This window comes from Tiliqua scincoides, chromosome 3, assembly GCF_035046505.1.
Source record: "Tiliqua scincoides isolate rTilSci1 chromosome 3, rTilSci1.hap2, whole genome shotgun sequence".
Classification (NCBI taxonomy): Eukaryota; Metazoa; Chordata; class Lepidosauria; order Squamata; family Scincidae; genus Tiliqua; species Tiliqua scincoides.
In genome coordinates, this window is record NC_089823.1 from 83,911,129 (window position 1) to 83,929,212 (window position 18,084).

Genomic DNA, 18,084 nt, shown 5'->3' on the forward strand with positions numbered 1-18,084 from the left:
TTTGATGGATCTCTGTGTTGCTGCTGCTGCTGCTGTTGTTTTAATGAACAAGAATGAACTGCCCAAGAATTGTCTAATGCAATTTCCTTGGATTTTCTTTTAATTGACTCGTTTTTGTTGCTGTTTGTGAAGCTGCATTGTGATTGTGGTTTTTCAGATAGCAGAAGATAGTTAGGGGACAATTTAACTACTCATGCATAGGATTGTGCTCTAAGGGCCCAATTCTATCCAACTTTCCAGCACAAGTGCAGCTGCAATGGAGCCCCGAGGTAAGGGAACAAATGTTCCCATACCTTGAGGAGGCTTCTGTGACTGCCTCCCCACCACAGGATGCAGCACATGCAAGGTTGAAAGAAAGCAAGGTGTCAGAAGTGAAGTTTGCAGGCTCTTTATTTGAATTGCATGCAGTTAGCCCATGGGACTCTTGTCTCAAAGCATGGAGCCCCTCCCTAATGGAAATTTGGACATTTATACAATTTTCCAGTCCTTTGTCTTCAAAATTTAGACATCCCATTGGCTGAAATTTACATCAGAGATGGGGCAAACACCTAATAGGTTACAGATAAGGTGCAACTTGCATTAAAGATGGGAACAGGAGGTGGGCTTGTACCTGATAGGTGAGTTTCAGGTTACAGGTTTCCCTAAAAGGTAGAATTAAGCATTAAAATGTATTAAATTACAAACTTTCCAAAAACCAGCAGGGTGCACTATAACACCATTTATCCAGGGCTCAATAACATGGTCATAATTCAAGCCAATTCAAGCCAATTATACCAATTGTTTTGACAGGGCTTAGCAACTGTTACCCTGCAGATGCCCGATCTCGTCTGATCTCGGAAGCTAAGCAGGGTCAGGCCTGGTTAGTACGTGGATGGGAGACCGTTTGGGAATACCGGGTGCTGTAGGCTTATACCATAGTCTTTCGAGACTGAAGGTTGCCAACCAGAATAACATCATTAGCAGAGAGCAGTATAACGCAAAATCCTTAAAGACAGGTGTGGAGACCGTCATGACTGCATAAGTGACAAGATAATTTTTTGGCAGGACTTACTCATCCCTCATTATGATGGCCTGGTAGAAGTGGCCTATCTTATCTCCTCTGCATTCTATAACAGTTACACTGTAAGACTGTCTGCAATACTGAGGCTTCTTGTCTTTTTATTAAAGAGGTTTTTAAAAGCTTTACTAAAAACAAGCAATTTGGTTTCTATGGCTTAATTTTATATTATAACTATTGTGACCAGTGACCTTGGGTACATTGATATCAAGGGATCACTGGGTTTCCATATTACATATGTGTGCTTTTGCTCTAAAAGCATAAAGGTTACAAAATTACAAAGCTGGTGGACACATGCATAAATCAGTGAATGTCATAACATACATTTGCCAAGGCGAGAGCTCACTTCTCCAGCATGCCTGGTACATGATATCTCTGAGCTAGATTCCAAAGTGTAAACAACCTGTAGGAGGCCCTAAGCCCTCGCTTCAGTCAGACTTGCAATTTTGCTCTCTTATTAAAGTCCACTAAGCAGACTTTTACCAGCTTATGTGTTTCTATGCTTTATACTGGGCTATCTATCCAGTGGCCTTTACATGTGGGTTATAGACTGGGGTCAAAGGTCACCATGCCTTACTAGCACTGGAAAATTGGAAAGGATTGGACTCTAAGACAAGTTTTCTCTTTTGCTCAGCTATTTAGGGTGCAATCCTAAACCACTTTCCAGCACCGACATAAGGGCAATGCAGCTCTGAGGTAAGGGAACAAGCATTCCCTTACTTTGAGGAGGCCTCTGTGAGTGACACCCAACTGCAGGATGCAGCACAGGTCCCATTGGCACAGCTATGCCAGTGCTGGAAAGTTGGTTAGGATTTGGGCCTTAATTAGCACTGGAAGGGAATTGTGTTGCAAATGTGCCCTTGTATGCAAATAACCTCAACAATAATAAAAGGTAAATTAATGGTGATTAAAGCCATCCCATGGTGAAATTTGAGTACAAGTTTTACAGAAGTTACAGTTAGCAAACATATTTGGGCTGAGTTTGTAAAATATGGGATTTGCTGGTTTTGAAAAAATGCCAACAGAAGCCATTGTTTTACTGTATTTCAAATCTCAAGCCGTACAAAGGAATGACATAGATTAGTCTCCTGAAAGTCTGCCTCATGTCACTATCATTTGAATGAATTATGAATGTCGCCTGGTTTCTAAAAACCATTGGAACAGGGCTCACAAAATTACATTGCCTCATAATGCTTTGCTTACAAGGTAACTAGCGGCCCAGTTCTTTTGAAACAATACGATGGCTGATCTCATGGTCCACTATCATATCATGTGGACCGCTAGTACAGCAACTGCTTCATCGTTCTGCCGAGAGCTGCTGCTGGCACAAGGCCTAGAAGCCCACATCGCCACATCCAGGCGACAGTAGCCTACAGATTGGCTGGCTCCGTAGATAAGTTGGTGACAGGATGTATTGAAGCCAGGTCAGGCCAGGGCACGAGGGGAGTTGGATCTCAGCAGCAGTGACACATGCTGAATCTTAACCCCATGTCATGGTCTGGACTTGCCCCAGACTCTCCTCAGAATTGCACCAGCTAGAGAGCTGGCATGGGTCTGAGGAGAACCCACTGGGGACTAGGCAGCCTATGGAGAGATAAGTAAAACATATCTTTACTTACCTTTCCCAGGTTGCCTGGTCCCGTGCCTGCCCATAGCATTCATTCCATACTGCGTGGGCAGCACTGCGTGCTCCAGGCCAGCCCTCGACGGGTTTAGACCATAGTTGTTTTTTAAAACCTTATTATTATTATTATTATTATTAATGACACAAATGATTTTCTTCTTTACCTTTTAGTTTTTTGAAATGGATTGTTTAATTTTTAAGTCCATTGGTAGATATGATAATGCTTTTGTGGTTCACAGTGCTATAAACAGGCTATAAACAGTGCTATAAATAAGATATCTGCTTGTGGGAAGAGAAAGTGCTTTTTAAATCTCACATGACATGGGCTATGATTTTTAGGTTGCAATTTTTATTTGTACTGGAACAGGCAGGCTGACTGGCCTGTGCTGAATCCAGCACAAGGTAGATGCAGGCTGGAGTGCAACACAGAATAAGGTGATTTTATTCCTCTTACTCCATGTCGTGCACTAGCCAGTCCTATGGGGTTACTCGGATCTGTAACCATAATCTCACGGGCAAAATCTGTATAATTCTGGTTGGGCCAGGAATGGGGGTTAGGATCTGGCCTGTCCTGCCACTGCCAGTCCCACCGTCTCCTGGACCTGATTCACCTCTCAGGCTGCCCTCCCTGCCTCTGTTCTGCCCTCCTGTCTCCTGTATCAGCCTGCCTGGACCAGTGCAAACTTACCTTCTCCGGGCACAGGTCTGGCGCTGCTAGGTCAGCACACGTACTTGCACTGGCCTAGCCTGCTTCTGAGTAGCCACAAACATGCCGTTCACGACACTTGGGAGCTGGCGCAAAGGACATGTGCAGCTCAGGCAGGGGTCAATGAGTTAGATTGCTCTGCCTGTCACTGAAAACTGACATTATATCTGTTATAAGGCTTAAATTACAAGTGAGAAACAAATATGGTCTTTGTTGAACTGATGAATGCTACAGATGCCAAATCTTGAAATAAATTAAAAAAAAATACTCTGGGAAGGGTTGAAGTTGGGGGTTCAGGAGCAGACCGTGTAGGCATCCTTCTGCATCACCCACAGGAAACAGCCTCTTAAGTGTACAATTCTATTGTCTATTCTTTCAAGCTCCCTGCCCCCAATCACTATCATCCCTATGTGAAGTAAAGACACAGTAAGTTGCACCCCTGCCTCTGAAAATCACCTAAATGCCCCCCCCCCCATTTTGGTAAATTCTTATTGGGCAATGAAAATAGTGGGGGACATTTTGAGACAGCACTACTAATTATGCTATTGAGAACCATCATTGCTCCTTTCTCGTTTGGGCCACTCATTGTACAGTCTAATTTTATGTTTCTCGTCTCATAAAATATGGCTCACCATGTACATTTTGGTAATTCATTTTATGACATGGAAATATCGACAAATTACACAGTTTGCTTAATCTAGGTGCTTTTCTTTGCCTAGGATCATTGGTATAAGCTGAAATTGGAAAGTGCTAGTTTGCAAAAGTAGGGCACCCCAAATTTCCCATCCTTCATGTATATCTTTCACTAAAATAGAATCACCTTCAGCTGTTACGACACACATAATATACAGTACTGAAAACTGCTGAATTTCAACTATAAGCAAGCTTTTTCCAGAAAACAGTATTCTCTTTGAAGTGACACATTAAAATTGTTGTTGGCAATTGTTGTTGTGGGCAGGAGGTCTGGCTCAGTTGGTAGAGCTGTCGCCTTGTATGCCTGAAGATCTGAGGCTGCCCGTTTGAAACAACCAGAAGTACTGGAGAACTGATGACACGCTGATATACTGATGAGCTGACCCTAGGTGGCAGAGAGCAGTTGCCGTCAAGTGGAGCGTGGGAGGTGAAGGGCCAGAGAGAGACCAGACTGGGAAGGAATCCAGCTGGAACGAGGAGTTCTATGAAAGACTAGAACTATTCAATTGTAAAAATCCCGACGGGAGTTTAGAACAGCCTGCCTATGTAAACCACCTTGGATTAAAGTCTGAGGAGAAATCTGACGACCAAAGAAAGGCAGTATATAAATACCTGTATAAATAAATAAATATAAATTTCATAAAAAGTTTCGGAATGGCTAGCTTTTCCCAACTGCTTCCAGCTTTGATACTTAAAATTTTGGCATCCCTGTTCAAGTTGTTGCTAAAATTGTCGGACAAATTGTGTCATATTTGAGTACATCCATAGAGAAACATACAGTAACTGAGGCAATTCCAATATTTTGCAGCACTTCACTTAAGGACTGCATCTTTCTACAGATCAGAGATCTCAAACAGCAGAGGCATCTTAAATGCAGCCGGAGAACAGTGGTTCTCACTTTTTGCACTGGAACCCACTTTTGTCGGGACCCACCAGAAGTGATGTCATGAAAGGAAGTGACATCTTTGAGCAAGAAATTTTTAACAGTCCTAGGCTGCAATCCTACCTACACATACCCAGGAGTAGGCCCCATTGACTATCATAAAAGAATATGCAGAGTAGCCTATTAAAAGTATAGATCTGTAATATTTCCCCAAATGCAGTCACGTACCATGGGAGCATCAAATCTAATAAATTAAAAATAAAATACTGAAATGAATGGGGACCCACCTGAAAATGGTTCACGACCCACAGTTTGAGAACCACTGCTGTAGAATAATTGGTTGTACTTGCAGAGTGAGTCATATGGTGACCCATACTCTGGGATGGCTTGCATATCTGAGAACTGATACCCAGAATGTTTTGCTAAGAGTTGGGGGGAGGACTGTAGGCGGAGAGATAATTTGTTGGTGTTGCTTCTCTCCTACTATACCAAGAACATCAGGCTGTGTACTTTTGAAAACAGCAAAACAAGCCCTTGTCTAGAACTGCCATAGCAGAATACGGACAGAATTTGACCTGAAATACAGTGATTATTCCCATTTGGTTCAGATCCTGCTTACAATGAATGTATGCATACTGAAATAGGGTTTTGTGTACAAAGTGAAGGTTTCAGTCAGACTCATATTAGTTACTGTGACTACAGGACCAGAGTGTCATAGTTGTTCTAGATCAGGGATGTCTAAACTTTTTGACAGGAGGGCCACATCATCTCTCAGACACTGTGTCAGGGGCTGGGAAAAAAGGAATTAATTTACATTTAAAATTTGAATAAATTTACATAAATGAGATGGAACTTATATGAATGAATGAAGGTGTCACGATAGCTCAAGGCCTATAAAAGACCTTGCACAAAGCAAGACCAGGCTTTCCTTCGCTGCTGCTTCACAGGCATGAAACAGCAAGCAACAGAGAGAAAACTCGGGCCCCAGCTCGCACAAGAGATAGAACAGTTGTCCCTTCTGCTGAGAACAGTTGCGTTGGGCCAGTGAGGGCTCCAGCAAGTCTCCAGCGGGCCAGAGTCTCATTGGAGACTGGGGGCTCCCTGCAGGCCAAATTGGGGGTCCCCGAAGGCTGCAAATGGTCCCCGGGCTGGGGTTTGGGCACCCCTGTTCTAGATGAATAATCAAGTCAGTATTTTTATAACTTGCTCAGTACACAGGGAGCGTCCCCACTCCTTAAAAAAAAAAATCCAGAAACATCTCTGCTCCATATCTGCATCCCATGGGGTTATTTGAGAATGTGTTGTTCCAACACAGTATGATGCGCCCCCAGAGTTTTGTATAATTGCTTGCATAACAATTTCATTTCCTCCTCCCTGAAAAATAAGAGCCGTCCTCTTATTGCTTAGGCAAAAAATCAATGGCTTGGTACATTTGAAACCATTCATTTTACTTTTATGTTGAATAAATACAGTTTTCAAATGCTATTGCATTAGCTACACTGCTGCTATAGAAAAACAAGGAATTGCTTTACTTACCTATTCGGAAAATGTGTTAGACTAATGGACAATTTCAATTTCAGTACAGAGACATCAAGGGCAGGTTCATCAGCTTTCTATTAGGCCAGCGATTTTCAACCTTTTTCATCTCACAGCACACTTACAAGGCACTAAAATTGTCAAGGCATACCATCGGTTTTTTGACAATTGTCACATCCATTGACAGCAGGGGCTCGCATCTCCCAGTGGCCTACTAAAAAATGACCCTCCCCCAAACTCTCACAGCACACCTGCAGACCATCCACAGCACACCAGTGTGTTATGGCACAGTGGTTGAAAATGGCTGTGGGCACAATCCTAACCAGGTCTACTCAGAAGTGAGTCCCATTTTGTTCAGTGGGGCTTACTCTCAGGAAAGTGTGGTTAGGATTGCAGCCTGTGTTAGGCAATGACTGGAAGGAAACCTATGCACTAAGAATTTCCTTGGTAAGATGCATGAATGCACACACACCTGACCTTTATATTTTCTGCATTGCCATTTAGTGTTGGGTATTGTAACCTTAATTGATATGTTTAAATGAGCTCTTAGAGGCTCCAAGTTACACTTATTTTCTGAATGTATGGAGTACACCATTCATTTAATGAGCAGGAATAGCTTCAGGCTTTTATTCCTTTGCATATGTGGTTACGCAGTCCTCCCTCCACTAAAGTGATTTTTTTACATGTTCTCTAGTATTATAGGAGGAAAACAAGGCTGGCACCAGTAAATTTGGGGCTATGTCATATGCATAGCATATCCCCCATGTGTCTTGCATGCGTGATCTGCTCTCCAGCTTGTTCCTTGTCTCTCTTTCCTCATTTCTAACCTGCTCACACCATCAGCTGAATGGGCTGGTAGTTGGCCTTGAAGTTTGACTTTCACTGGCTGTCAAGAGAGTCATGAAAACATCACAGTTCATTGTGTTCAGTTATGGTGACTCTAGATTATTCTCAACTTTGTGTGCAAGTTGCACAGACAGTGAAGAAATTCTAGAGTCATAGGTTTTCAAAGTGAAATTCAAGGCTGTTGTGACTTCTGTGGCAGCCCATGAGGAGGTGGGGTAGCCAGGGTTCCAAGATCCTCTGGGGGTCGTGGATAGGCGGACCCTCAGAAGCTGGTGCTGGGGGGGGGGCAATCTTTTTGCACACATATCCAACAGTTCACATGAGGATCCACCAAGTGTCTGTTTTGCCAAGTCTATAGTCATTGTGAAACCACAGTTTAAAGCAGATGTCCAGTGACTACACAATCAGCGAAACAGATCCAATATACCATATGGCAATTGCTAACAGTAACTAACGCTGTGTATTGCTCAGACTTGTTTTGTATTGAGTCAGTTCCACATTTTTGAAACTGTGATTCTTCTACCAGTCTTCACATTAATTTTTATTTGTGGATATTGGTCATCTCTTTTTTATTGAACCAGGCTGCATGCAAGAGCTCCTACATGTGATGATGGGCAATGTGATATCAAGGGTCAGAGTTAATTCTGAAGCAGAATTCTCATAGTGCAGATCAGCTGAGATGAGGAGGGTGTACTGGTGAAGACAGGGTTGGGGACCCAGAGATTACTTTATACCCAGGTTACTATAAAAATTTGGTTTGTATGACATTTTTGAAGGTTTAAATAGATGAACAGAGTATCATTGGCACTGAGCTAAATTAAACTTGGTGTAGAGGCAGCCACATACAGGCTGGGAACAAACATGTTGACAAGTCATGTTGCCTTTATGTCAAGGAAGAGTGTAGAAGCTTCCCAGGAACATAGACCAACAGGATTGGAAATATAATGTTTGATTTTGATGTGATTGAGTAGGGTTTATATTCATAACCTTCACTCAGATTAAGGGAAGACACACATGGATATGTGCGTGCATGTACTGAGCACTGTTTTCTCTTCTGCTTTTCTCTGTTAGCACTTAACATATCCAGGGCTTATGCTGATTCTATCCTATCCAAGGCCTACAGCAGCAGGGCTCATGGTCTGCTGTCCTAAGTCCCAATCCTGTGTTGAAAAAACTGCATTGTTGTCGTGCACTTTGGGGACACTGGAGTAAGTGGTTGGAGGCTCCATGTGTGCACCACTGGGTCATCCAGCATGTGCTAAAGCAGGTAGAGTAGCGGTGCTGGCAGTTTGGAGAAGAAGCAGGGCAGGGGTGGGCTGAACCAGGGATAGGAGGGGGAGGATCTCATCAGTGGATCACCATCACCAATACCAATAACCTATCACCATCACCAATATCCTATCCCCCTTTTACTGGCCTGACATGCCCCCTGAGCCTCCTTGGACTTGCAGCAGCTATATAACTGGCATAGGTCTAAGGAGACCAATTGACGGCCAGGCAGCTTATGGGAAGGTAAGTAAAAATGATTTTTACTGGGCTGTTTGATCACTGCCCCCACCATATCATGCAAGTGTCATTGCCACTACATTGTGAAGGCTGGTGAGGGATATGATTGGTCTGCCTGGCTCCCAAGTGTGACAGCGGGAGCAGGAGACCCGGGTGAGCCAAGCAATAGCCAGTGTGTAAGCAAGAAACCCTCTGGATTCTTGAGATATTACAGATCTTGGGTTGCAGATCAAGTCACAGCAGAGAAGAATTGACTATGAGGGTAAAACTGCTCCTTTCCCCAGCTATTCCTGGATTTGACTGTGTTCAGACACCAGGCTTAGATTTTCAATTCCCGTACTGTCTATGTAAAAAACACTAAGACAGTGACCAAAGAGTAATTGTGATTCTATCATACTCCCTTCACGTCTTTGAAAAGTTATTGTTTGTACAGTCCTAGCCTCTCAGCCAGCTCTTATTGTACTTTCTGTCTCTCACTTTTAAAATCTTATGATTCGGTGAGGAAAAAAGTATAATTGAACATGGTTTTGTTATCTTGAGCTCTTTTTAATGCATTGATTCAGTCTGCACCTAAAGCAGCAGCTGCCCTTGACAAGTTCTATTTTGCTTGTTGTCATGACATACATTCAAAAGTGTGCCTTTGTTTTACTCTCTTATGTTTTAATAATAAATCTTGCTTCTTAGAAAAGGACGCAAGAGGAAAGAATTATGGCTAGAGACCTGAAATACAGGTGTTTTGATATAGCTGTTTTCTTTGAAGCAATGCGAGAAATTGTTTTGTTTTGTTTTCTAAGTTGTAGGAGCAAGTGAAGGAATTCTATGTATAACTGACTGCAGTATCTATTAAAATTTAGTGTTGGGATACTTAGAACAGACAAAAGAAAATATTTCTTTACCTAGCACGTACCATTGAACTCCTTGCTACAGGATGTGGTGATGGCACCTGGCCTAGGTACCTGTAAAAGGAAATTGGACCCATTTATGGAGAAGTCCATCACAGGTTACAAGCCATGATGGGTATGTGCAACCTCCTGGTTTTAGAAGCTATCTCTGAATGCCATGTGGTGGGCCACTATGAGATACAGGAAGTTGGACTAGATGGGCCTTGAAGCAGCTGTACTTATCACTTTCCCATGGCAACAGATTTAATGCTAAAGTGTGTGTGTTCGTACATGCACATACATATGCAAATTAACAGCAAGTCACCCAAATAGCCTGGAGTTCACTCAGCTAATTATGAACAGCTAAGGTGGGTGACCAAAATGGTTGCCATAGTCAAACATGTACAGATGTGGAGGGAAGAGTTTGGGATCATGAGTGCTGACTACACACCCAGTATTCTTCTATACAATATGTGTGCAGTGGATTACATATGTAGGCTCCATATGCACAGTTTGCATTTTAGTTTTTTATAGGACTGAGAATGAAGCACCATCAAAGTTTACCCAAATGTTTGATGCATGTGGGGCACAATCAAGAGGTGTGATCTTGTGTGAAGTGTGATCCCCCTCATATGTTTATCTGTGCATGTTTCAGGGCTTTAAAGGCCACTTTTTGCCATGGTGAGCATTTTGTGTTGAGGTCACACTTCATTTTTCCAGGACTTTCTTTGAAATGTGAGGTAACCAGGAGCTAGTAAGTCAGTCTTATATGTGATATTACAGTAGAACAGTATTTCCCAGCTTGGGCGTCACAACCACCCAGGGCAATGGGAAACTGAATTCCCCCTTAAGGAGAGTGGTGACCAGCTGTGACAGCAGGACAGTGGAACTAAATGCTTGTGGGGCAAAAACCAGGGCACTTCTGGGTTCATGCCACCACTGCCACCTAAGAAATAGAAGGGGGGGTTGGACTTACCTAGCATCAGCTGGAAATGCAGCAAAACCTGGGTTCTCACAGCCGCCGGGTAAATCTGAAAACCCCCTTTTCTAATTTTGGTGGCAGCTGCATGAACCTGAAAGTGCTGGTTCAAAATTGCTGTTGTGTCACCACACCCCATAATGGCCGTTACCTTTGAATAAAGGTTGGGAACCCCTGTTATAGAGCAATAACACAGTGCTTATCATGACATAAAGAAATCACACCATAGGTATTTTAACTCCACAGCTGTATGCCTGAACTGAGGTTTGATGTAAATTTGAAGCTTTCCCTCTTCTCCTCTCTTGGAAGGAGTATGTGAGCCTGAGGGGAACACAAGAGCTTGACGTTTGCCGCAAGTCGTTCACAATAATCTAAGCCATGGTTTTGATGATAGTCAAAACTGGGCCACATAGTTTCAGAGCTTGAGAAGCGCCTAAACATGTATCTGCACTTAGGTAATACATAATGATGCATGATATGCAAAAAGCTGGAGTGTAATATTGCTATAGCGGTTCATCTCTCCTGGCTTGCACTGCTGAAAAGAAAACTATGTTGAGCTTTCATTTCAGTTTTCATGACAAGTGTGAGAATTTGGGTGCAATCCCTCGCTGAAAGCAAGGCCAGAGGCTGAATAACTAATCATCAAACATAGCAAGTTTCAAAGTGGCAGTTATGCCGGATCCCAACCTCTGTTCCCAGGGAGTGGCTTCAAGCCACTCTGCTGTCCTTGGATTTGCGCCACCTCAAGAGGTGGCTCAAGTCCGAGGAAACCCATAGGAGCTAGCAGCCCTTACTCGGAGGCGAGGGGAAAAGTTTCCCTTGCCTCTGTTTGAGCCACTTATGGCCACTAACCTGCACTGGAAACAGCGCACGCCTCTTGGCTTACCTGTTCCAGCGCAGGATAGGTTTGTGCTCTAAGACTGTTTCCTATAGGCACAGGAATGTGGATGAACAATATAATAATAATAAGAAGAAGAATAAGAAGAAGAAGAAGAACAGCCCCACTGGATCAGGCCACAGGCCCATCTAGTCCAGCTTCCTGTATCTCACAGCGGCCCACCAAATGCCCCAGGGAGCACACCTGATAACAAGAGACCTCATCCTGGTGCCCTCCCCTGCATCTGGCATTCTGACATAACCCATTTCTAAAATCAGGAGGTTCCGCATACACATCATGGCTTGTACCCCATAATGGATTTTTCCTCCAGAAACTTGTCCAATCCCTTTTTAAAGGCGTCTAGGCTAGACGCCAGCACCACATCCTGTGGCAAGGAGTTCCACAGACCGACCACACGCTGAGTAAAGAAATATTTTCTTCTGTCTGTCCTAACTCGCCCAACACTCAATTTTAGTGGATGTCCCCTGGTTCTGGTATTATGTGAGAGTGTAAAGAGCATCTCCCTATCCACTCTGTCCATTCCCTGCATAATTTTGTATGTCTCAATCATGTCCCCCCTCAAGCGTCTCTTTTCTAGGCTGAAGAGGCCCAAACGCCATAGCCTTTCCTCATAAGGAAGGTGCCCCAGCCCCGTAATCATCTTAGTCACTCTCTTTTGCACCTTTTCCATTTCCACTATGTCTTTTTTGAGATGCGGCAACCAGAACTGGACACAATACTCCAGGTGTGGCCTTACCATAGATTTGTACAACGGCATTATAATACTAGCTGTTTTGTTCTCAATACCCTTCCTAATGATCCCAAGCATAGAATTGGCCTTCTTCACTGCCGCTGCACATTGGGTCGACACTTTCATCGACCTGTCCACCACCACCCCAAGATCTCTCTCCTGATCTGTCACAGACAGCTCAGAACCCATCAGCCTATATCTAAAGTTTTGATATTTTGCCCCAATGTGCATGACTTTACACTTACTGACATTGAAGCGCATCTGCCATTTTGCTGCCCATTCTGCCAGTCTGGAGAGATCCTTCTGGAGCTCCTCACAATCACTTCTGGTCTTCACCACTCGGAAAAGTTTGGTGTCGTCTGCAAACTTAGCCACTTCACTGCTCAAACCTGTCTCCAGGTCATTTATGAAGAGGTTGAAAAGCACCGGTCCCAGGACAGATCCTTGGGGCACACCGCTTTTCACCTCTCTCCATTGTGAAAATTGCCCATTGACACCCACTCTCTGCTTCCTGGCCTCCAACCAGTTCTCAATCCACGAGAGGACCTGTCCTCTAATTCCCTGACTGTGGAGTTTTTTCAGTAGCCTTTGGTGAGGGACCGTGTCAAACGCCTTCTGAAAGTCCAGATATATAATGTCCATGGGTTCTCCCACATCCACATGCCTGTTGACATTTTCAAAGAATTCTATAAGGTTCGTGAGGCAAGACTTACCCTTACAGAAGCCATGCTGACTCTCCCTCAGCAAGGCCTGTTCGTCTATGTGTTTTGAGATCCTATCTTTGATGAGGCATTCCACCATCTTACCTGGTATGGATGTTAGGCTGACCGGCCTATAGTTTCCCGGGTCCCCCCTCTTTCCCTTTTTAAAAATAGGCGTGACATTTGCTATCCTCCAATCTTCTGGCACCATGGATGTTTTGAGGGACAAGTTGCATACCTTAGTCAAGAGATCAGCAACTTCATTCTTCAATTCCTTAATAACTCTTGGGTGGATGCCATCAGGGCCGGTGACTTATTGGTCTTTAATTTATCAATGAAGTCTGAAACATCTTCTCTTTTAACCTCTATCTGACTTAACTCCTCGGTCAGGAGGGGCCGTTCGGGCAGCGGTATCTGCCTGAGGTCTTCTGCCGTGAAGACAGATGCAAAGAACTCATTTAATTTCTCTGCCATCTCTAAGTCTCCTTTTATCTCCCCTTTCCCTCCCTCACCATCCAGAGGGCCAACCGCTTCTCTGGCGGGTTTCCTGCTTCTAACATATTTGAAGAAGCTTTTATTATTCCCCTTAATGTTGCTGGCCATGTGTTCCTCATAGTCTCGCTTGGCCTCCAGTATCACCTTCTTACATTTCTTTTGCCACAGTTTATGTTCCTTTTTATTCTCCTCATTAGGGCAAGACTTCCATTTACGGAAGGAAGCTTCCTTGCCCTTCACAGCCTCTCTAACTTGGCTGGTTAGCCATGCGGGCACCCTCCTGGATTTAGTGGAACCCTTCTTTCTTTGCGGTATACACCTCTGCTGGGCCTCTATTACTGTTGTTTTAAGCAGCCTCCATGCACTCTGGAGAGATTGGACTCTTTTTACCCTCCCTTTCAACCTCCTTCTAACCAGCCTCCTCATTTGAGGGAAGTCCGCCCGTCGGAAGTCAAGGGTTTTTGTTAGAGATTTGCCTGGTATTCTTCCCCCAACATGCAATATTATTATTATTATTATTATTATAACAACAACAACAACAATAAACTTTATTTATATCCCACCCTACTCCCCAAAGGGACCCAGGGCAGCTTACAACATATTAAAAACAGATTAAAAACAGAATTTAACCGCAAATAAAAACATATTAAAACACATTGATACCCATAAAAACAGTAGTCAGATAAAAAGAGCAAAACGCAGTAAATCATAGAGGAATCAGGCCTGTAAAAATACTAAAAGATATAGAAAAGATGTTAAAAAAGGCCATGAACTCAGAAGGCTTGTTTAAATAAAAAGGTCTTCAGGCCTCACCGAAAAGTCTCAAGAGAGGGAGCCATTCTCAAATCAAGGGGAAGGGAGTTGCATAACGTTGGTGCCACTACTGAGAAGGCCCTATTTCTTGCCGCCGCCCCACGTACCTCCTTAGGCGGCGGCACTTGTAAAAAGGCCTTCTCTGATGACCTAAGAGGACGAGCCGGATTGTACTGAAGTAGGCGATCTCTGAGATACCGTGGTCCAGAGCAGTATTATTAAATGATATTATGTTACTAGTTCTTTTTTACATTTCAATGCATTTTACTTTTAAATGTACACACTTCAGAACACAATGTTCAGCAAACATTCTTTCATTCTGAGGACATGCTCCTGAATTTCCCATTGCTTATTTATTAAAAATGTATATTCCTGCCATTTTATAAAAGATGTTCTTTCATTATCGGGTTGGAAGTGTGCTATCCCTACTCTGATCTCCATGCATTGAGTTACGGTTATATACAAGAGATATGAAGGCATTCGTGCATGAGATAAGTCAGGGGTGGGCAAACATTTTGGCAGGAGGTCACATCATCTCTCTGACACTGTGTCGGGGCTGGGAAAAAAGTATTAATTCACATTTCAAATTTGCATAAATGAATACATTAGAGACATAACTTATATGAATGAATGAATTTTACTGAGCTTATTTATAATACACACGAGAACTGTAACTCAGCCTGCAGCTTACATCTGACAGTTGCGACCAGCAGTCGTGGGCCAGCACAGGCTCCAACATCTCCGATGGGCCAGAGGCTCATTTGAGGTCTCCTTGCGGGCTGGATTGGGGGACCCTGAGAGCTGCAAATGGCCACGGGGCTGGGGTTTACCCACCCCTGAGCTAACTGGATAAGGTTAAATGAACCACAATTTATTTATATTCATATAATATTTCAGTGGGTTCTAACTCTTGACACTAACTTCCTTTTAGTGTAGGCTCCTTTATTGGAGGAGTTAGTCAGGCAATCCAACTGTACCAACAACAACCCCATGAAGAAGTTCTGGATTGCACTGTGTCTCCCCCCCACCTCCAAGGAGTTCTGGGTGGTGTGTGTCCTCACAACAGACCTGTGAGGAAGTTAGGCTGGGAGACAGTGACTGGCTCAAGGTCACTCAGGAAGCTTCATGGCTGAGTGGGGATTTGAACCTGGATCTCCTAGGTCTAAGTCCAACTCCTGAATCATTACACCATCACAAATGACTGTGTACATGGATGAATGATGGGTTGCTTGCATAATCTAATTTTCTCTTTCCATACATTAAAAAAAGATGTGAACTGGGCTTCTAAGATCTTTATAAGTTAACACAAATTTTAAAAATCCACCAAATGCACACATATCATTTTCTTGAAAGGGCTCATAATCTAAGAAATAAATATAATGGCAAAAAATAAAATTAACATGGAAAAAAGTACAAGATTATATGTCAATAATAACTGAAAAACCAATAAGATAACAAGGTTTGCTACAAGATATTATTTTGTTGTTAACAGTATTTATATACTGCTTTTCAACTAAAAGTCCACAAAGCGGTTTACAGAGAAAATCAAATTTCTAACCTTTGATAGTATTTTATTATTATAGCTTTCCTCTTAAAGGTTAGAAATTTGATTTTTCTCTGTAAACCGCTTTGTGAACTTTTAGCTATAATAATAAAGCTATAATAATAAAATACTATCAAACTTGCTCTCTAATTTTTCCCATTGACAAATGAATTTAAATGAGTGATGCTTGTCCTTTCCCACAAGCACAGAGGAATTCAGCTATCTTTCTAGCTTGGGAGGGAAAATGGAGTTACTGATTACTTATGCTTCCAAGAACATCCTGGCCTGCTCTTCAGTGTCTCTCAAAAATGTAATCTTGCAGAAGAGAAAGACTTTCTAAATTATCCAGTTGTCAATTTTCCTTTTACAGTTATCTAAGCTTGTGATGACCAGAAGGCAATTCTTGTAGCGGGCACTTAGAACTTATTGACCATATTGTTTGTGTGCCACACACACATGCACACATACTCCTTTCTGTCTAGTTAGGGTTCTTTCTTGCTGCAGAAGATGTAATAACCTAATTAAAGCATGGCATTTTTGCCACTTTAGCATGATTTGGAAAGCACAGAAGAGTGCAAGAATATGGAGTGTGCCACGAGGCATGTAAAGCAGATTGCTTGTTCAAAGTGACAAGTAGCTCATAGCAAATTTCATGCAAGTATATTTCTAGCAACAGTTTTTTAAAGCCTAAGTGGCAGCTGTCAGTTTCTTATTAAAGTTTTGTGTGTGTGTGTGCTTGTGTGTTTTAATTTCAATGGGAAGTTGTTGGGAGGGGGATGCTGGGAATTTTCACTTAGCTGCATTGTGGCATGACATCCCTCTTCAGCAAAATGTTGTTTACATGTTCTGGCTACAACGATATGCATGCTTTTCTGGGAGTAAACTTCACTGAACATAATGGGACTTACATCTGACTAGGCATGCATAGGATTGCACTAAGAACTTAAGAAGAGCCCTGCAGGATCATGCCCTTACCCATCTAGTCCAGCTTCCTGTATCTCATAGTGGCCCGCCAGATGCCTCAGGGAAGCACACAAGACCACAAGATACCTGCATCTCATGCCACTATCCTGCATCTGGCATTCTATTTACCCTTACACCCCCTAGCAAAGATGCCAGACTACACTTGGGTTTAATGTGAGCCACTTTATTAAACAAAAGTGATCAATTTTTAACGCTTGAAACCTACTGAGCACACCTTCCCTCTCTCACCAGTCTGGGGTAGGTGAAAAAACAGACATCCACGGCCAGTTTGGATGACAGAAAAAAATTCCTATTCAACACTCATGATGAGTGACCAGCTAATCTCAAACTGTTCTAGTTTGTTCTAGTTTGTTCTAGAAGCCATGTACTCATCATGGCTTGTAACCTGTGTTGGAGTTTTCCTCCAGAAATCTGTCCAATCTCCTTTTAAAGGCATCTAGACCAGACACTATCACCACATCTTGTGGCAAGGAGTTCCAGAGACTAATTAGACACTGGGGAAAGAAGTATTTTCTTCTAACTCTCCTAACACTAAATTTTAGTGAATGTCCCCTAGTTCTGGTGATGTAAGAAGGAAAAGAGCATCCGCTAATCTACTCTATCCATCCCCTGTTATGTTCCCCCTCAAACACCTCTTTTCTAGCCTGAAGAGCCCCAAATGCTGTAGGCTTTCCTCATAAGGGAGGTGCCCAGCCAAGTAATCATTTTGGTTGCTCTCTTCTGTACTTTTTCTATTTCCACTATATCTTTTTTGAGATGTGATGACTAGAACTGAACACATTACTCCAGGAGTGGCCATACCATTGATTTGTACAGTGGTATTATACTACTAGCTGTTTTATTCTCAGTCCCCTTTTTAATGATCCCTAGCATGGAATTGGCCTTCTTCACTGCTGCTGCACATTGGGTTGACACTTTCATCAAGCTGTCCACCAGCACCCCAAGATCCCTCTCCTGAGCTGTCGTAGACAGCTTAGAACTCATTAGTCTATATTGTGAAGTTTTGGTTTTTTGCCTCAATATGCATTACTTTACACTTCCTGGTCCTCAACCACTTCTTAATCCGTAAGAGGACCTACCCTCTTATTCCCTGACTATGAAGTTTCTCAGAAGTCTTTGCTGAGGGACTGTGTCAAACACCTTCTGAAAATCCAGATATATAACATCCATGGGTTTTCCTGTATCCACATGCCTGTTGAACTTTTCAAA

The 18,084-nt window shown here is 42.9% G+C and overlaps 1 protein-coding gene and 1 pseudogene across 2 annotated transcripts in view; both read left to right on the top strand.

Annotated features, from left to right (window-relative positions):
* Nucleotides 1-18,084, top strand: part of NLGN4X (neuroligin 4 X-linked) — a 167,190-nt gene that overhangs the window by 62,544 nt on the left and 86,562 nt on the right. The window lies entirely within an intron of this gene.
* Nucleotides 791-908, top strand: LOC136646454 (5S ribosomal RNA; annotated as a pseudogene).